At 38.0% G+C, this 21,913-nt stretch overlaps 1 protein-coding gene across 18 annotated transcripts in view; it reads left to right on the forward strand.

The window, feature by feature from the left end:
- NRXN3 (neurexin 3) overlaps positions 1-21,913 on the forward strand; it is a 920,037-nt gene that overhangs the window by 722,349 nt on the left and 175,775 nt on the right. The window lies entirely within an intron of this gene.

The following is a 21,913-nucleotide window of genomic DNA, read 5'->3' on the forward strand; positions in this document are numbered from 1 at the left end:
GGTGATAGGCACTCTTCTTCCCTGCCTTTAGCCATTGGTCCTGGATACAACAAATATTACAGAATTTCTCCCTGTTTTCTGTTTTTCTCCACTTGGTCTGTCTAAAATTCTTTGAAATTGCTCCTTTTAAGAGTTTCTGTACAGTTCCTGTCAGCTGTACCAGGTTTTCATAAGTTGCTCCTTCCCATGTTGAAGCTATTCAGTAAGGTATCTTAGATCCCCTGTGTCACAGCATGTGTAGGGGAAGTAGAAATGCTTCTTTATGATGGAATCCTGTCTGTTGCACCACAGGCTAAAAATGACACACTGGCATCCTTCCTGCTGATTTTTGCCAATCACTTTTTGAAGTAAATCATAAAAACGTTCCAGTGTTTTCATCTGCTGTTGTTGCTTTTGGGCCAGGCACAGGGGTTAGAATCAAACTAATCATGTTGCCCTAGAGGTCTGCTCTAGGCACCTCCTGACTTGTAATCCTTTGTCACTCCCTAACTAGGCTGAATGCTCTCTTCCAATTAGGCAATCCACTTCGGTATTTCTGTTGAGCACCACTGTGCCATCACTATATGGCATTCAGGTCCCCAAGAACTCAGTGGGATTTCATTGCAGCAAAATGCAATCTGTAGCTGATCAGTGGTATCTGTCCCTGTTGTTTATTTACAGGTAAAGTAGGTCAGATTGTATCAAGGATTGCTTACACTCAGAAAAGCAAAAGTCGAAGGCTTGCTGCCTTGGGATTTTGAAGTCCATAACACAGGTCAGGGACTGTCACCTGGTCACAGTCAGGTAATCATCTGCTTATCCCAGAGGTACCTGAACACTATGACAGGTGGAAGCTCCCAGCTCATACAGAGTTTTCAGAGAAATCTTAGTTTTTCCACTGCTCTGAGTGCTGCAGCAAATCCCAGAGTTTCAAGGGGTCTTATGCTGACAAACATGTTACTGATACTCTTCTAACAGCATTATTCATAGAGTCCTGTCATCCTGATGGATTCAGAAAGGCATTAAGATTTTGTATCAGCATGACTCACTCTCACCCAAATTTGGTCATCATTGAAACCAGATGTGGTAACAGATTAGCAATGCACAGAGGCACTACACCTCAGCATAGGGCAATGAATAGGAGGTAGTGAGAGGGGATGTTCCTGTGCAGATGAAAAGGAAATGTCAGCACAAGGCTGAAGGAGGGGAGATGATGGGTGCTGATCTTTTCAGGACTTTGCTTGTTTCTCTCCATCATCTAGAAAGTTGTCACCACCTTGATCTTTTCTGCCCTCAATGCATCTCTGAGTCTCATCCCTAGCAGACATATCCAGCTGCACAAAATTTGAATAAATTCCTTTGGAAAAAATTCCAACTTTTTGACTATTCATAGTCAAGACTGACTTCCCATTTGTGGTCACTAACAAATGTTTTCAGTCAATGACCCTCTCACAGTCCAAATAAGAAGATATGATTCAGACACAATAGACTGCCTGGTGGCAAATGGATCAGTCAGCAAAGCTGCCTTTCTTCATTCTTTTCTTTTTTCAACCGTCTTACCTTTCTTCACAGAAAGAAGGAGATGGAAGAAACCTACACAGCAGGAAACAGTGCAAAACCAGGGTTTTTTTATTTTCTGGCCAGTTTAAAGGAAAAGAGCAAAGGCATGAAGGATGGCTTCAATTTGGGAATGCTGGAAAAAGATTCATTCCACTTTGATATTACTTTATACTGATTGATCTGGACCAAAGGGGGAAAGGGAAAGGTGTAGTTAATTTAAAACCTCACTTTCCTCAAGGTTTCTGTAGAGTTATTCAAGCAAGTTTATTTAAAAGCTTATAAGCAGTAATTACATGGGAAAGATATTACTTGTATGATTGCTCTAGATATACGATCAGATTTTTCACAAATGGGAAAATATACAAAGAAAAATAGGCAGCCATAAAGAAATGAGCATATGCTGCAGGATAACGTATGTGGACTTACTGACACAAAGAGACACAATGTGTAGATATGAAAACAGCTACCTGACAAAGGCTGTGAAGATTCTTAGAAGATGAATAGTCTTTTCCCATTTAGGCAGCCCATTTATATCCTACTCTGTGGCATTATTGTGACCATGGTTGGTCTGAATATAGTAACAAATCTCAGAATCTTCTGAGATCCCCTGATAGCATGAAAAATGAATTCTTCCTTTATTTGGAGTATGTTTCTTTCCACAGTGAATATTTTTCAAAATTATAGTGAGGCAGAGGCCCCATGCCCCCAACATAACTTAATGAAAATATTTTCATGTGTGTAACCTTACTACATGCTTGTCTTTTTGTGATCATGATATAGGTCATAACAAATTTTTGTCTGGTATGTCCCCAGAGAGACAGCAATCGAGAAGAACAATATATGGTCAGTCAAAGTGTTGAAATATTTTCTGTTGAAACATTTTATGTTTTAGCTGATCTACAAGGAAAGAGCTTGTTTGGACCTCTGGCAGAGCTGCTGGGTTGGTTAGTATGCTGTGTCATTTAGGTAATGGGTCAGCTCTGAGAATTTCTAGGTTTCAAGCATTTTTTGAACTAATGATTTGAAAAAGTTTTGTAATCATTCATGAACTAAACTATATAGCTATGTGCTTGGTATATCAGCAATTTGTCTGTTTTATGCAGAAGATAGCTGATTTTCAAAGATACTGACCATTTCTCTATTTTCTTATTCATCAAAAGTTTTTATATTTGTTTATCACACAAATTAACTTTCTGCTTCTAGATAACAAATCTTTGACTCTGTTCTCTTTGCACACCCCTTAAGTGCAATTTAGAAACAAGATAATTTCACCTGAAAATGACTTGTATTTTATTTAATCCACCCTTACATGTGCTTAGAATTGTGAGAATAGACGTGTCCATATATTATCTACAACCGCCCTCAGCTGTATCAGCAATTTGTCTGTTTTATGCAGAAGATAGCTGATTTTCAAAGATACTGACCATTTCTCTATTTTCTTATTCATCAAAAGTTTTTATATTTGTTTATCACACAAATTAACTTTCTGCTTCTAGATAACAAATCTTTGACTCTGTTCTCTTTGCACACCCCTTAAGTGCAATTTAGAAACAAGATAATTTCACCTGAAAATGACTTGTATTTTATTTAATCCACCCTTACATGTGCTTAGAATTGTGAGAAATAGACGTGTCCGTATATTATCTACAACAGCCCTCAGCTTCACTGGCATCACCTATTCAGGAAGCAGAACTTGTAGTGGTCCCTGTGCTGTGCATCTGTGGGAGGGCAGATGGAATTAGAGGAATGTAAGAGCTCCAACTTTTTGTCCTTTAATGTGGGTTTTGTGCCTGTGAATTACAGTGAGACATTTCTTGTACTTGGAAGGCAGGGAATCTGGGGGGGAAGAGTAACCTCAGAGCCTGCAATGGACTTCCCACCTTTGCAGCAACAGTTAATGCCTGAAGGTAGGCATTGAATTTTGAATGTAAACTTTCACAGAGTTTTAAACTTCAGAGAACTGGGTTGGAAAGTTTTGGTCTAGAAATCAAGAAGAAGTGCATTCTACTAGAAAAAAGTTATTTTGAGGTTCAAACAGAAGTAGCGGTGGAACTTAAGACTAAGGTGAGTTTTATGTCCAGGGCTAGAGACTGGGCAGGGATGCAACAGCAAGAATGGTGCAAAACTAAAGTATCAGAAAAGTTTGAAACAGCAGAATGTTTTGGTAGAATTAAATTATCAAGTACTGGCAGGCAGATCACATTCACATGCATTATTAGAGCCTTATAGCAGGCTCAGAAAGGAGCATTACAATGCAGCAATATTTTAAGATGAGAAAACTGTGCAATGCAAGAAATAGCAATGAGTATTAAGGGGATAGAAGCTGTATGGGCAATGTTGGAGGGGAAGACTGAGATAAAAACCAAAAGATGCTGTAAATAAGTTGCAGCATCTCTCTGTAGTATTGCCATCTTGCTTATATGCCTTGTGACTTTCTATAGCTAGTGCTATTCAGCTATAATTTGAGAAAAGCTTTTTGCCTGCAAAAACCCCCAATTCTTCTCCATACTTTTAAAAATGAAAAAAGTAGGTGAAGACTATTCTAGGAGGAAGTGCAGTACTTGGTGAAAACCACACCTGCCTTCCCCACCTCAGAGTCAGTCTCAAAATTCTGATTTCCCTGCACTTGCTTTCCTTTGAACTTGATTTTGCCTATAAACTGTTCTGGCAGTAGCTCTGTCTGTTGTGTGACCCTACTGGAACTCACTGGCTGTTTGCCTTTGCAGAGAGATAGCTGCTCTCTCAGTGATGATGGGTGCAAAATTAAAGGGTTGAGCTGGTTACATCTTTGTGGTGCTGGTAGTTCTCTAAGAAGTCAGTCACAAGTCTCTGAAGGTACCATAAAGAGGCAGTTAATTACCTGGAAAAATAGATGGATGCCCAAATACTGTTGTTGTCATTAGAGAGTTTTCTCTTTTACTTATACTCTAATCTTTTAGACATTTAATTTTTGCCTGCTGTAGCACAATGCCAACAGTATTACAGAAGAAGGAAGCTAGGTGAAGGTTGACTGCTGAGAAATCAATTCCTTATCATTCTAATTTCCTAATATACAAAAGTGAATTTGGAACAAATTTTAGGCAAAACCAAAACTCAATGCATCTTTGAAATAATGAAAACAATAATGGCAATATCCTTAATTTCAGGCTTGTGTATAAAACTTCATCCACTCTCCTCTCTAGAAAACCATTCTGAGTGTAACAACCAAGAAAGGAAAAGAATTCATAGGGTGAAAAAGGTTATAAAAAGGAGGAAAGGATGGCAAAAAAAAGAGGAAAATTAAGGTAGTGCATAAGAGGAGAAACTTCCTTCTGCTGAGATTCAGCAAACTGGGGAGTCCAAAAGCCTAAGTGTGTGGTTTCTTGTGTTTGTACTATAGATTTGGGATTTTTGCCACTTCCATTTGTACCTCTAATTATTGGAATACTACAAAATAAAGCAGGACAAAGCATTAGGAAATTCACTAAATAATTAAAATGTTCTGAATTTCTGTCATCTATTTCGCTTGAGGCCTTTCAAGTGCTTCCTCAGAAAATTACTTCATAAACATCATGTCTTTACTGAAGGAGTTGTATTCTGTCTTAGCAATAGATCACCTAAGATGCTAGCAGAAATTATAGAACCTTGCACTGGGAGAGAGTTATAATAAACGAATGATGGTGAAGTAAATGCCTGTGGGGTTTGTTTGTATACCTTGTTCACAAGAGTATACAAGTGAAAATTCAAGAAAAACTTGCTGCTGTCACTAGTTGCCTCTTTTCCCCTTGGTGGAGATTTGAGTTGGTTTTGGTTTTTGGTTTTGTGAGTTCTTTTGTGGTTTTTGATTTGGTTTGGGGGTTTTGGGGGGAAGTTGCAGGGGTGGAGGCGTTGGAGGTTTTTTTGGTTAGTTGTTTTGTTGCAGTTTTGTTACTGGATTTAACTTCCAATATAAAATATAAACATTGTTCTCTCTGCAATCCCAGGTTCTTTTTCTCTGAGTAACATCGGTAAATAGTGATGAGGTAGTACTGGCCTAAATCTGTTTAATAAAGGAATCAAGAGGAGTTGTGTGGTTTTTAGGCCATTAAAAATGACATTTTGTCAAGCTATACCTTACTTAGTATTACATATTAAATCTCATTGAATAGAATGAAAGAAAAAAATTACAGATGTTATGTATTATGACAGAGTACAGAAACAGGCTAATCCTTCTTCTACAAAAAAAATGACCTCAGAAGAAGCAGGTAAACAAAGTCTTCGGGTTAAGCTGGCTTTTTAACGACAAAAATTGATTTTAGACTTCTTCATTTTTTCTAATATATAAGGATGAAATAAAGGCCCTCCTTTTGATGAGAGAAATGTAGAACATACCTTAACCTCTTGTATGATTAGCAGGTTTCCCTGGATGAAAATAACAGTAGAAATATGTGTGCTTTCTATTAGAAACTGCAAATTTAGGTGCTCTTTTTTCTGCTTCATCTCTGTGTCAGCACAAACTTCTTATCACATTGTATTGGATGAATCTGGGTCAGACAATACTCTGCCATACAGTCTATGCCACCCCAGACAAGTTTGATGAGCTAGACAAATCAATGAATTGCAATCTGGCACACTCTTTAGGGAAAAGAGAGTGTATTTTTGTTGTCTTCTCTGCAAGGATCTGCCACAGTGGGCCAATCCCTTGCTTGTTCATTTAGTTTTCAAAAATTAGTCTGATTCTGATTGAATGGTACCATAGGCCAGAAATGTTGGTTGCTTGTTTTTGATTATTTACCACAGCATTGAAGGAACCGTTTTTACCTCTTTTCACTCTGGAGAAGTGTATCAATTACCTGTCATTTGTAAGCATCCTCTCCGTTTTACTTTTGCTAAGACAGTCTACAATTAAAATAGCAAGTCTTTTTAGGATTTTATTTGTGAAATTGTCTATTAAGGATTTAAAAAAGTAAATGGTCAAAATCCTGAATGTATTACCTAGCAGCAGTTATTTTATCAACTGAAGCAGTATTTCTCCTGTGCAGAAGTAAAGCAGCAGCCTCAAGTCCTTTGCATTTGTTCAGATCACTATAACTTCTTTCCAAAAACTGAGTTATTAGTCTTGCTATATTAAATGACATTCCAGCTTGGGTATGTAGTATTTGTTTCTCTTAATTATATGGGATAACTTAATTTGGTATTCTTTTTCTGAACTCAACCATTGCTTTGTTCTATCCATGGAACAGCACTCCTGTAAGACTCAATGAAGCTTTGAGTTATCTCTCAATATAAAATCTAGGCCATATTCTCAAATTAAAATACATACAGTATCAAATTAGATTGAGTAAACCCATGGTTGTCTAGAGATCCGAGACCCTCTTCACTTACTTGTAAAATCTCATTTCTTTTGTGGAAAGCATTTTTGAGCTACATACAGCCACTAAATGAAACACTGCACTTTGAGAATGCATCCTTCTGTTTGTGTTTAGTGACATTTTTTGTCTTTCTCGTCTGTGAAATCTGCCAAGTAAAACCATAGGGGGGAAAGAAGCCATCAGAAATCTTATTCAAGCTGCTCCACTGAAGACCATCTGCATCTGTGTTCCCTGTGCTTTTCCTTGTTGAGGGTAGTATATGAACTTGTTAGGTGCAGGTGTCAGAATTATGTAAAAATAAGGAAAATTTAAAAAACAAAAAAAAAGTTCAAAATCAGTCATGCCTTCTGTAAATTAGAAAACCTAATAAGCCAAAATAAGGAATAAAAGTAGTTAAATATATATACACCCTTCAGTTTGCCTGTAACATTTGATTTCACATTTCAGCCTCTCACCCTTAATGTTTTCTTGTAACTCACTTTTACAGCATTTATTTCCTTTATCAGTTGATGATGCTATTAACAATCCCGAGGATTGATCTGGGATCAGAATATCAGCATTTTCCTTAGCTGATGTTGTATCTAGGGCTAGTACAATGTACAAGAAAAAGTCTGGCCCATTCTGTTGCAGTTGTGTTGCTTCTGAATTAGTGATTTCAACACCAGTTTTGTCAGTAAGTTCAGTAGAGATATTGTAAAAAAACTCCAGTACTGTAATGTTTAGTAGACCCTCTTCACTATCAACTCTGGGAGTTGCTTCCCACAAATGTGTAGCACATCAACTGTGCTCTGTCAAGCATGGATAGTTCTAGTGCATAAAATAAAAGAAACTTTTGTTATTTAGTGATAATTCCTGAGAGAAGAGCAGCATAACTCAGGAGAACAGTGCAGTGCAGAGCAAGATGGTCGTTAGAATAATATAATTTGGGAGGTCTGCTTTCTTTCACTTCTGTGCCTGCAGACAGTGCCTGAAAACTGATGGCGTAGAACAGCTGCAGCTCATCTCTGATTGTCCACAGGTAGTTTTGGGTTGGCCATAAGAGCTTTGTAGCAGGCAAAAACACAACATCAGATGGCTTTTAAATCTCCAGCCACTTGATTCACCCAGTGGTGAAAGACTAAGCCTTGCAGCTCTTCCTCTTTTTTTGTTTTTTCTATTGTCCTGTTGATTTGAACCAGTTAGAGCTCAGTAACTGCCTCTTATTAGCCCATAAATGAAAAGAGAGGGGTATAAGAATACTTGAGATTCAGCAGTCCTTAGGCATAGAAAAATCCAAGTAGAACAGTCTGGGTGTTGATGTTTCTATTTCTCATGCCTTGCTTCTAAAACCAAACCTTGAAAAAGAACAAGAGTGGATTTTTCTAAAACTGTATTTGTAATGGAGTGAAAATGGAAGAAGGAGGAGGGTAGTACTCAGGTATTTAAAAGACATTTTTGAGAGTAGGCTGAATGTCTTCCATATCAGAGCTAACACAATAGCTGAAGAAACTATATAGACCAAAAGGAAATAACCCAAAATATGAGTGCAAACCACAGGAAGCTGGATTGTGTGTGTTGAAAAGTAAGTGTGAACAATCTGGAACATATTTTAGCAAAAATTACTTCTTAAATGGTACTTTCTCTTGCTACAGATGTTATTGAACAAAAAACCTAAAACTAAACAAAAGCAAAACAAAAAAAAAAGGAAAAGAAAAAACAAGCCAAATACAATTCAATTTGAATTTATTTTAATATATTTACTCAGGGTTAACAAGTCATTAAGCATCAAATTGCTGACTCTTAATGAGTCCCTGATGATGAAAATGAGCTGCCTACAACTGTACAGTAAAATAACATCAATGGCATGGCAGAAGGCTATAATAAAGATCAAGTAAATGCTATTGAATATTTGATGTGTGGATGCCAAACTGGTTTAAGAAGTACTTCCATTTATTTAGTTCAGTAGGTTCAATTGCTGTATGGCTCTCTATGACTGGTTTTGCTTTCAGGAAAAGTATTTAACCTGATTTTGGCTTTTAGAAGATGTTGAGGGGACAGCTTCTGTATATATACTAATTGTTGGGCTAATTGCCTTGTTAAGTAAGACTTACTCCTGACAGTTTACCAGTGCCCAGTCTGATAAATTTAACAAGTAGGAGGAAGGAGTAGCTAAAACAATTGTGTGGGTAAGCACACAAAGATGTGTACAGCTTGTAAGTTCTATATGGTTAAATAATAATTTAATAAAGGACCATCGTGACAAAACACACCTATCAAAACAGAATATAATGACTTGCACTAGTGCTTGCTGCCCTATCAACTTCCTCCTGTGGGTGTATTTTACAAGTATTTTTACCTTTTTAATTATTCTTTTATAGACCAACAGTATTTATAAATTCCAGGAAGGCTAATGGGCCTTCTTTATAAGATGTCCATTTCCCTCTTGATGACAATTCCATGTTGCAGCTAAGTTGGATTTGCTTAGCTTTCTGAGGCTTGTTGGCAGAAGGACCAGGCTGTCTCTCAGTGGGTGACACTCCCACAGGGGTCAGACATCTGGGCAGGCTGTTCTCATACCCACACAGGCTGCTGCTGCGAAGGTGCACGCCAGTGACATGACCCTTCCTCAGCTCTCTCTTGCTCACACCTCTGCCAGCTCTGTCTTTCAACCTCTTCTGCACTCTGTGGGTAGAAGGATAAAAGACAAGTGGCCTGAGGTTAGGCATTACAAGAGAGCTAAAAAAGAGCTGTGCCCAACACTGAAGCATTAACAAAAGTCCAGCTTCTTTAGTATTATCTTGGAAGTATAGTCTGTGATAAAGTTGCCATCTCCCATTCTTGTGCAAAAGCTGAGTTTCTAAATCCTCACTATGAATACTTTGGCTCTAACTGTATGTCCAGCAGAGACCTTGTTGCCTAATGAACAGAAGGATAAACCTTGTACTCTGCCCAGAAAACACTAGTAACAGCAGAAAAAAGAATGCTCAGCTGTCAAGCTGGTGGATTTTTTTTCCTCCTTTAGAAGCAGCCTATAGGTTTTTAACTGTGGTTTCAATGGAAGATTGAGAGAATTGGTGTTTGATCTAGTTTTGGTTTTTTTGTGACAAGGAACTATTGTTTTGGGAATTTTATTTTATGCAAGAAAAAAGTCAAATTTTCCATTCTGCAACCTCTCTCGTTTCACTTCTTAAGAAAGCTCTCTTGGCTCCGATGGATTGTCAACTGCTAATATAACAGTTCTTTGTATAGAAAGAATTACTGGTCTAATGTAAAATGAGTTTCCTGGCACATCACTGGTATAAAAATCTTAAAGGAGGAAAAGCAAAAATGTGGCCTCATTTTTTGGTTGTCTTCTTAGTATATTGATTGTTTTGCAGCATTAGCATCCTCCACAGAGGGGAAGGTCAATACCATTATAACTCCCACTGCTCTCACCCACTCTTTGAAATTGAATTCAGTGTATTATTGAAATAAGAAGAGCATGTGCACGCAATTATTTTTTTCACTTTTCAAGTTACATCGAACAATGGACACCTGGCATATCAGCCATCAAACAGAAAATTAACTGTACTAATAGCAGTGCAGATTCAATGCTGATTTAATTCTGACTTCAGAAGTTAATCATCTCCAGCACGATTGATGGTTATTTAATGAGAAGGATTCATGGGTTCTAGAAACCACAATACAAACTAACAAATCAAATCTGATGCTATCACCTCCTCACTGAATCACTATTTCGGCACCGCAGAACAGCTGGACAGCTTCATTGCTCAATACAGCCAGGAAGTGGGGGATTGCAGCAGCAATCAAAATCTTCAAGCTGTAAGGCATGTGAATATGCAGTTCAGAACTAAACTTGCACACAAATAATTAATGAATAGTCAAAGTAGTAGCAGAAACCAAACCATATGAACCTTTCTCAGAAATAATTACTAACTGGTATTTTTTCCATGTTCATAGATCATTATCAAATGCCAGTGGGTTTTTTAGAGACAATATTAATGGAAAAGTTTGAAGAGATGTTGGTATTTTGGTTTGAGTTGGGGTTTTTTTGTCTGTGGATTTGCTTGGTTGTTTTTCTCTGTAGATTTGTTCTTCTGTTTTGATGTTAAACACTCGCTTAGTATTTTAACTAAATTTACTGCTAATGACAACTGTGAAAAGCATAATAATGATTTCTGTTAACTTGATTAGCAATTATGTCACAAGTATGATCTATGGAAGCATCCCTGTATTGCTGCTCTTGCTGTACCTGATGGAATGGCTTCTTGGGCATCTGTGAGGCAGTTGGTGTCAGTGGACTGGGCTTTTTTACAGTGAAATTGTCAAAAGCAAGGGAAAGCAATTATTGTTTCCTTCATTGCTTTTGTAAGATGGACCTGTCACCTGAACTAAATTCCATATGCTGATTTCATGCAGTCCCCTTAATATCTGATAATGGTGGCTTTCAGCCTCTTTTTACATAGATCAGATTGGAACTGGTAAGCCAGAGACTAGAAGTTTCAATACTTTTACTTCTACTCATCTGATATTTTGTTTATTTCAGCAGTTTAGCTCCAATGGTGTTTTTTGGGAGGGTTTTGGTTTTTGGGGGGGTTTTTTGGGTGTGGGGGAGGATCTTATATGAATAAATCTGCTTCACTCCAGAGAAGGTACTACATGGTTCAACCTTCATTGTTCTGTATTCTCTAGTTAAGTAAAGAGAAGATGCCAGTGACATTTTCACTCAGGTAGCAAAATGTGTGTTACATTGTTATGTTATTTTTCAGTAGCTGGAGAACATTAATTAGAAAAGACCATCAGAGTGGTGATAAATGACTTACATTGCTTTCTGTGCATACAAGCTATTCCTATTGGAGATTTAGTCTTCATTCCTTCCTATTCAGAGGAACAAAGAAAGTGGGCAATTTGTTTGTGGTTAAAATTCCACTGAAGTGTAAGTTATTTTGCTGCTACTGCAGAATGCTGAGCTGCTGGTGGGAAATACTGATGTAGATGCCGTAGGTGTGTATCCATTGTCTCATGTATCAGTAAGTGCTGCTTGATCCTGTCCTGCTTCTGGGTTTTTTTTGAAAACTTTTCTCATCCTGACAAAGATAACTTGAATTTATTTGTATATTCTTTCACTTCTAGTATAGTCAGTGTTCTCTCAATACTTTAGTTACCTACAACCTTTTGTACTACTGATTCCTGACTTAGAGTTGTGAAATTTAGAAACAGCAAGTAAAAAAAATATTTGCATCTAATCTTGAGAGATGCCAGTTTGGTCTGAGGAAAGAAGATACCTGAGGAATTGACCAGCAATGTTAAAAACTCAATTTTCATGTTTTGCCAAAGCTGATAGAGATAAAAAGATTACAGCTTTGTAAATAAATACACTTTGGTTTTTCAGGTTCTGAGGCATATCAAGGCTGAAGGGGAGTAGTTCTAGGTGAAATTACACCACCACTTTAAAGACTTGTTTTCAGTCATCAATAATTTCAGCAATATCTTCTTTTTTGTAAAATATACAGAAGAACTGGTAGGTGAATTTAATATTTCTGATGCAGAGTAAGAAATAGACAGGAAGGAAGGGAAGAGAGGAAGACATCCAGTTGTAAGGGAGTAGTAACAGCTCAAGTAAAAGTTCTCATACACTAATGCCCTGTGAAGGCCTAGAGTAGGGTTAGAGGGTTGAAAAGAAAAGAAAAAAAAGCCAAATCAGTCAGTAAAGACAAATGCACCTGATGTTGCTGTGGACAAGTATTCTATATGCAGGTAAAATAATTTCCTTTATAAATAGAAGAAAGCTCTTCTGACTACCATATTATGCCTTACAAAAACTGAATTAGATCACTCTCTTCCAAGTTGGTCTTTATTGCATTAGTTGAGACTACAGAAGTTGTATCTGTCTGGACTAACGACACAATAACCTTGCCTTGTGCAAGCATGTCCTGTCTTCATGGTGCATCAGTTTGTCTAGAACCTGCCAGTAAGGATGTATTTACCCTCACAAAGAGACATCCTTGGGTGGCAGTGATTATTTAATAGATAAATCTTTCTTGATTGCTTAAATATGTGAGGTGCTTTGCAGCCTGGCTGCTGTAGCACATCACTCAGACTGTGTGTCAGTCCTTCCAGACAGACACAGAGCTTAAGGTCCCAGCACACTCCCAGCTTGTTCTTCCATGTCATACATGATGTTTCAGCATCTCAGCTAAAAGCTGTTCTGTCATTGTCCTTCCAAAGGCTGTCTCTGCAATGCCACTCAGCAGGGGCACCATTCAGATCCAACTGAAGTCAGTAGGAAATATCCAGCCAGCTTCCTGAATGCCCTGTGTTACTTCAGCAAGCTGAGGACAGAAAAATATAGAACAGACATCAGTGACGTGTCTGTGCTCAAGCAGCGTTTGAAATTCAGCATCCTGGGTGCATGCAAGGAAGCAGCTGAGGCCTGGAGGATGCTTCAGGAAGCAGCTGGCTTGACTGCTTGCTTTGACATTGCTCTGAGAACAACAATCCCCTTCTGAGCAGCAGAGCCCACCCTGCCCTGTAGTGTTAGGGCTGGTCTCAGTGTGTTTGTGTCCTCAGCCGCGCACCGCAGTGCCTTGTTCTGTGCAGGTGGGCTGTGGTGGGGGGAAGGGTACCATGTGTGCTCTGTTTCCACTGCTGCCAGGCATGAAAAAGAAGGAAAAGATGCCAGCTATTACATCAAACCTTGGAACAAGAGGTATGCAGGAGAAACATGCTCTGGAGTTCTTGCTGGCGGATCATGCAAACTGATGGAAGAATTGTCTAATTTGGGCAATAAAAATGTTCTGAACTATAACCTGAAACTTTCTAATAGTTGGATGCTCTAGAAGTAGTTAAGAAATACTTGTTTGATCCTTGGAAAATCTTCAAAACTCACTCAAGAGAGAAATTAGCAAATATCTTTTTGTTACCTGAAGAAAAATAGTCTTGCTGAAATGCAGAGACATTCTCTCCCTTATCACCACCTAGTTGAAACCAATGTGGTTGTGGTGAAGGAATGAAAACAGAAGGAAAATAGAGGGAAAAGAGAGCAATGAATGAAGACTAAATGAAGGGGGAGGAGAAGTGATTTAAAAATTATTCAAGGTATTTCTAAGCAGTGAATCCTACATTTGCAAATGTTAGGCAAATCTCTGTCCTAATCATTCTGCAAATTTACTTCTAATGCAAAAAGTGATTAGTGGCAGCTTTATGCTACCAGAATACAACAAGGACTAAACAGTCACCTTAAAATAGAAAAGTTTTTGGTGTTGAGATATCCTGTACATCAGCTTAGAAAACAGACATGTATTCATCAAGAGCTAGAGTTTTCACTTAAAAGTCTAATTTTTAATGTTTACTTCAGCAACCTAGTGTAGTACATTAGTTCTGCTCTTTTTTATCTTGAGGAATCCACTGAGATTAAATGGGCTGAGGCCAAGGAGTCTGGACAAACATTCCTAAACTAAAGCATCTTTGCCACTCTTTTGCAGCATGTTCTTCTGGGTATCTGTTCTCTGGCTTTAGGTTCCCATTTGTAAATATGAGTAGCTCTTGAGAGATGTGATATGAGATGTAAAGATATTGGAAGCTTTAAGATGTAAAGCCGTGAAAAAGCAATGACCTGGGAAATGATATGACTTGGTCTTTTAGTATAATGGACTGCCTATATCTGCTCATTTCTAACTTCTGACATTCTGTTCTGACCTATAAGTGCAGGGCTAGTCCCTCACTACAGCAGCCTTCCTGTCAATGGCAGCAGTCAATTAAGAATATGGATCTATACTGAGGCTTTAGTTCTTTTTGATGTTTATTCTCCATGAAGCAGTCATGTTGAAGGCTAATTAAATGTGTGTGTATATATTTGATCTCTCCCATTTTTTCTTGTCAGTCGATCTACTAAAAATCACAGGTTATGCCAGCTTGTCAAGTAGGAGGCCAAAAGGCAGAAAGAGACATCAGCAGATTACGTATGAGTCTGTGGCAGTCAGGGAGAAGGGAAAGGTTAAGCAGGAGATGTTATAATGCTTCATTGCTACTTGGTTGAATTACTGCAATGAAACCTTTCTAAGAAAGTGTGACACCGAATTGTAACTATTTTATGTATAAGTGAAAAGTGGGCTGGTAATTAAACACAAGACTTGGTATTATAAGATCTGTTTATAGTTTTGAACATATTGCCTGGAAAGCTCTTTTTGTCTTCTTTTACTGTGCTGAAGTTTCCTTTCTGCAAAATAGACCTTCCTCCTTCAAAATCCACCTAAGAGGCTGATGTCATGAGTATTCATAAAGTGCTTTCAGATGTTTAACAAAAGACGATCTGTAAATACAAGGCATTGCTACACTTCTATTAAGCTTTTGTCAGTAAATGCTATTTAATCACTAAACCACAAAAATGTACACAGAGATCCCTGAAAGAGCTTATTCCTGAAACAAAAACATTGAAATCAACAGTTGCATTCTTTTGTTAGTACATAAGAACAGGAAAGCTCTGAGAATTTGAGAGGCACCAGCTGGGTGAAGGCAAATTATTTTAAACTTTACAAAGCCCACCTAAGCATTTTAAGCATGACAAAGCCCACTTAAAGAAGTATTAAACAGAAAATCACCAGTGTAAATGATGTTTGAGAAAGTCACCTGTGAGGTTTCAGTGAGCTCCATTATTATTATTATGATCCATTCAAGTCCAGGTAATACCAATTCCATAGCATAGTAACAGTCCTAACTCCTAGATTTTTTAAGTCAGTATCAACTTATCTACTGTGGGAATGATGCAAAGCCCCAGTTAAGGATGAAAAGTCTGTGGTGTTTAATGTGATCCTGATTCCCAGTTCCCTTTACTAGCTTTTGCTATATTGTTAGTGATGCTGAACTCCTTCAGGGTCTGGGTGTGTGTAGTACATGCAGGACACCTAAATGGGCTGAGGCCAGCAACAGAATGTATGCAGTATGTTTAGAAAATTGTCACCACAAATGTTAGAGTTTTTTGGATTAGCTTTCCTAGTTAGTTATTTATGTTAGCCAAGGTCTGAGATGACCATAGGAAAAGGTAACTTCACTTAAAATCTAGACATCAGCTAGAAACTGGCATTCCCAAGAGAGGGATAACTGTTTGTTCTCTTCTTGCACCTTTGTCAGAACAGAGTGGCCTTCAAGTAATGAAATAGGAACTGTGACTGTAATTATTGCAATGAACTGATATAGCTGTTCCACCAGGGCTAAATTTTCTGACTAATGCTGGTGCACACCTTTCCTGGGAGCAAAATAAATATTTTTATACGAACATGCATCCCACACTGTCCATCAACAGAAATACTGGAAGAAGTGACTTTTAATTGTTGTTTGTAAAAGAAACCTTCCAGGAAAAGCCCTAATGTGTTTGGGTTTTGGTTTTTTTCTGGAGGCAAAAGATATGAACAGATCTTTTAAAATGCTTCACATCTATGTGTGCCCTCCCATGCTTCATTGTCCCTTGGCTATGTGTATAGTATTTACAAAATTACAAGTTAATTGCATTCTTATATGCTTTGAGGCACCGATAGGACTGTTTGGTTTGTCTCTAAATTAATCCTGTATTAAACTTTGAAACTTTGAGCTTTCAAAGTTGCTTCTATTTATTTCAGGTGAAAGAAATGCATTGGAGCTATTTGGAGTAAATTTTGCTCCAACACAAGCCACAATAAGTAAGTGTGTATACAAGATTTGTCTGCAGAAGGGCTGCTACTCATTTATTTACGAGTGCAAAATGAAAGACCAAGTAATGCAGAGATGTTTAAAAAAGTTTTAAAGGATAGGGTGGCTGTAGGTAGTCTTTCACAGATGTGTTTCTCTGCCTGAGTATCTTGCCTTCTCTAGGGACCTCAATCCTTCTTTTCTTCATCCTTATGTCCAAAACTGCCACAAACATCTTGGGAAAATCTTAAGCAAATTGCTTTTTTTTCCTGTTGTTTTCTAGTTTCTCTAGAAATTACTCTTAGACTTTTTCTCTTTCTTTTGCAAAATAAATTAATGATGTAGTGGGGGTTTTATTCTACTTGTCTTTTGATTACCTTTATTTTAGAATACTTAAGTGGAAGTTGCACTGCCTGTACTACACATGCTGTTTCAAAACTTTTCACTATTAAGATCTTTGTAATTTACAGGGTGAATACTTTGAATCTACTATTGCATCTAGGCATTGCTACTTGAAAGGCTTTATGTTCCTTGTGAATATTATTATCAGCTTGGATTTTTCTGTTGTCCCTGTTGACACTTGTATTATTCAGATGTTTCATATTTATTGATGCAGTGTCCAGGTCAAGGCTTTTTGTTTGGTGTGAGTTAATTAGGGTGCTGTATAAAGGGTGTATAATTTGGAACTAGAGGCTGCAAATATCTTAACTATGCTTGTTTTCTTTTGGTTTTTTTTTAATAGCCCTCACAACTGTATTTCATAACACATTCTCATGCATTTTGTAATGTCCAAAATCCCTTTCCTGAGAGCTTTGCTGGAATAACTACTAGAATATGTTTTTTCACTCTCGAAATATGTTGGTATTAGAGCAATTAATTCTATTGTCTGTGAATGTGCCTATGGTATTTTGTCAAAACTGGAGCTATTTTTTGGTAAGAAATAAAAGACATTTATAGGTAGTCAAAGTGGTGAAACACTGTTTTGTTTCATCAAGTAATCTCACAGCACTTTCACCTCCAATCATTTTTTGTTTCTTTTCTGCCTTATTACAGGAATTGCACACAAAATTAGTTATCAGTCTTACCACATATTGTAGTGCTGGTGATGGTCAATATTGAATTATGAGAGATGTTAGCACAATTTCCAACAATCTAATTGCTTCTCTTATCTCCAGTGAAATGTTATATTAAATAGCAATGGTTGATCTGATGCACTGATGTTGCACAGCATTTCTATGATGCATTGGTGGGGTTTCATTATTGAAGTCTCTAGCATGGCATCCTGTAGCACTACTTGTATCTGTGTGTTGCATCTGAATCATTTTGTCCAGGGCAAAGTCCTATAAAGGACCCTGGCATGCATGATGGCTGTGCCTGTCAGTAAGGCCCTAGAACTTTAAATGAAGTGTGAAGTATCCCATCCCTGCCATTAGGGAAGGACAAGAAGAGATGATCATCGATTGGGAATGGGGTGTGAGATAAACTGGCTGGTGATACTGGTGATGGCCCAAAGAAAGGAGGAAACTTCGATCTTCTGCTTGGTCATTGTGACATTACTGTCACAAATCATGTTAACAGCTTCTCTGCAGAGCTAACCAACACTGAAACTGGTCAGTATTTTCTTATTCTTCCATTGGCAACTGCTGTGGCACTGCAGTGATTACTTTGACTCCAGTGTATAATCTTCTTTCCTCCCAATAAAATATTGTACACAACATATCATGTTATTGTGCTATAAGAGAATTATCATTTTAAACAATAAAAATTATCATAGGTCCAAACTGTTTAAGCCTATGAAAAGATGTTTTTATCCATAGGCATGGAACAACATATTTGCAGTAAGCAAAATCAATCCATTCCTAAAAATACTGTTTCACTTCTGTCTAAGGCTGGATTCCTGCCATAAATCTGCTGTAGTATTGTGATGTTTTGGTGGGATGCAGCAATTAGTCAAAAAAAAGAAATCTACTTTGGTATGGTAAAATTGTTTCTAGTTGTAATGGGTTATGGAATCCTTTGAACTCAAAAGAAATAATGAAATGGAGTAGTTGAAAGTGTGGATGGAAAAGACTGTGGAAGACTTGAGTCAAACCAAGTCAGAACAGGACTGTCTCCAGCACTGAAAGAGATCTACTCTGATTTATCTAGCCAAGCCATAGAAACCTCTAGGTAACATTTGCTTGTGCAAACATTGGGCCCATCCCTGTGCTGTGAAACAACTGCTCCTCAGTGGTTCCCATCCATCACACTGCAAGCTGGATGTATTGGGATGGGATTAGAAGCCATGTTTACTGTTGCAAGAAGTTTATACTGATTATATACTGAGCAGTGTATGCTCAGACTGGATGTACACTGCTGTAAATACAGTGCACTTCTGAAGGTTTTTACCTTTGGATATTAGTGTCAGCTCTTTATTTCATAAGTTTGCAAACTTGCTGCTATGAAATTCAATTTGTGTGTTACTTTAATGTGTGGAAAGACCCAATCAGCCCATAATAAAGATCATCTTAGTAATGTGCAGTCACCACCATGTTACCATATTGTTTTGTAGTGTCCCTCAGAATGTCTCTGATGCTTTCACACCAAAGATGATAGACTCTGGTCAAAAGGAGATTGTGCTGAGTTTTTAAGCTGTGCACTGCATGAGACAGGACTGTTCTCACTGTAGTCAATAGAAAGGATTGAGCCATGAACATAAACAATTGGGATATTCTTGTTATTTCAGTGTTTGTAAACTGGAAGTTGATAAAATTCCATTCAAAAATGTAAAAGGAAGAAGGAAATAGGGGAAACCAAACAAAAACCAAGTGTCACACAGGCAGGGACACCTTGATGTCTGCCTCTTTGGAAAGAGATCGATATTCTTGTTATTTCAGTGTTTGTAAACTGGAAGTTGATAAAATTGCATTCAAAAATGTAAAAGGAAGAAGGAAATGGGGGAAACCAAACAAAAACCAAGTGTCACACAGGCAAGGACACCTTGCCTGCCTCTTTGGAAAGAGATACTGTAACTCAGTAGCAGGAGTTAGATTCCATGGCATGTTCTGCTCCCTGCCTTTTCAATAAGCATCTCTTAAAAAAGGATAAAAAAGGACTCATCAACACTTGACTAGGAAATACAGTTTCCATCTGTTTTCATGCTGCATTGAAGAGAATTAAAAAATCTACTTTAAAGAAAAAACTATCAACTATAACTACTATCTAGCTGCCTTGATCCATTATTTTTTTCTCATGGATTAAGTAATTTATATACTTTATCATTTGTTCAAAATACTATTGGAAGGCGCATACTCCTGAAGAGAAAGTGAGCAATAGATAAGGTTTTGCCAATGAATCAGCTGTCTTTGCAGCCTGAACCCTTTTAAAATGTAATGTAGATATGGAAAAGATAAGAAAAATGCAGATGCCCACTGCAACTGCGACAAAATGAAAGAAAGAAGGAGAGAGATGTCTATGACACAACCACAATGAGCTCATTTCCTCAGGTCATAAAGGAAAATTGAACAAACAAAAGACCAGTAAGTACTGATACAAGAGTTGTAGACACTTCTCCATGCTGTTAAAATTTTAAAGAGACCTACTTTTACAGCTGATTCTTTACCAATTCTTTGGATCCCATTTTGTCATTTGTCTCTAGGATAAACATTTTGTGAATCAGGATTGGAGATTTAATGCTAACGAAACTAGTAATAAAAAGAAATAACACTTGTGCAGAATGACAGTTATGCCACAAATACAAAGAAGTAACAGTTAATGCCAGCTTTCTTGGCATATTTCTGATGTAAGGTAGTGGTGCTTGGAGATGATTAAGGGATTTTTTTACCCTTTTTATAAGATAAAATACAAAGTCTGAAGCTTTTAATTTCACAGTCCTCTCACTTTTGCTGGTGTTGGGGACAATTCTAAAACAATATAATTATTTCCATATTGCAGTCATTTATCTGTTCCAGTAAACTCAACAGGAAGGTAACTTAATCTTGCTTGAGTCTTGAAGCTTTGGTTTATACTTTCTTACAACTAGTCTCCAGGCTGTTAGGTATTTTTACTAAACTTGAGTCACATTAAGTTTGAGGAAGTCTGATGCTTTATATGAGGTGGTGACAAGTTGAGTAGCCTATCAGAACTTCAGAATTAGAGAAATTGGGCAAGGCAAATATTGCAATTAAGCTTTTACCTCCAAGTTTCCATACCAGTTAGAATGACCTAGAATATTTTCAGTTGGAAGGATGTACAACAATGATCTAATTCACCTGTCTGAACACTTCCTCACATGCCTTCCAGTCCTTTTGCCAGCTTTGTTTCCTCCCTCCTCTGGGCACTGTCGAAGGCCTTAACATCCTTAAATTGTGGGGCACACACGGTACTGGGGTGGAACCACACAAACACTGAACAGAGCAGGATAACCAGTTCTTTTGACTGGCTGTTTGTGCTGGTTTTTATGTACCCCAGGACACGGTTTGCTGTCTTGACTGTCAGAGCACACAGTTGGCTGATACTGAGCTGCTGCCCACCAGCAGCACCCCACATCCCTTTCTTCAGGGCTTCTCTCCAGCCACTCCTCTCCCAATTTATATTTGTGCCTGGCTTTTCTCCATCCTAGGTGTGGGATCCAGTATTTGGATTTGTCCTGTTTAATATCATTAATGATTGTCCAGTTCTTAAATCTATCTAGAGCCCTCTGCAAGGCTTCTCATCCCTCAAGAGAGTCAACAACACATTCCAGTTTGTAACTGGCAGCGGCCTTGTTAATACTGCATTCAGCTCCTGCATCCAAATTGCTGATAAACATAGTGAACAGATCTGTCCCTAGAACTGAACCCTGAGGAACAGCTCTGGTGACCACTTGCCAGGCAGATGCAGCCCCATCCACCACAGCCCTTTGAGCTCTGCAGTTCAGCCAGTTCCTAACCCAGTGCACTGTGCACAGCTCATCCCACAGCTGGGCAACTTGTCTGGAATAGTGCTGTGAGGAATAGTATCAAAAATCTTACACTAAATCCCAGGAAAAAAAACTGTGTCTACTGGCTCCCCTTCATCTTTGAAGCAGGTGATGTTACCTTTCACGAGATTAAGAAGCAGGTTGAACATCTGAGACTTGTTCTCAGAACTGTGCTGGTGACAGCTGGTATTGTCTTCCTGCTGTGGATATTTTAGTACTGGGACCAGAACAGATGCTAATCAAGGTACTTTGACGAGACTGTCAGCCATGTGACTGTTTGTTTGGTGTAGCAGTTGCTGGCATCTTTCCATCAATTGTTCTTAGGGAGACATCCTAAGAGATTCTCATTTTTCCTCTTTTGCTTTGCTCTTACAGGCCTTGCAAAAATATGTAATCCAAAACATTTTATGTTGCTATCAGAGAATATAGAATGTTGCATGAGTTTATCCTTTTTTGTCTTTTG

Source organism: Passer montanus, unplaced genomic scaffold, assembly GCF_014805655.1.
Source record: "Passer montanus isolate IOZ18808 unplaced genomic scaffold, ASM1480565v1 scaffold18, whole genome shotgun sequence".
Classification (NCBI taxonomy): domain Eukaryota; kingdom Metazoa; phylum Chordata; class Aves; order Passeriformes; family Passeridae; genus Passer; species Passer montanus.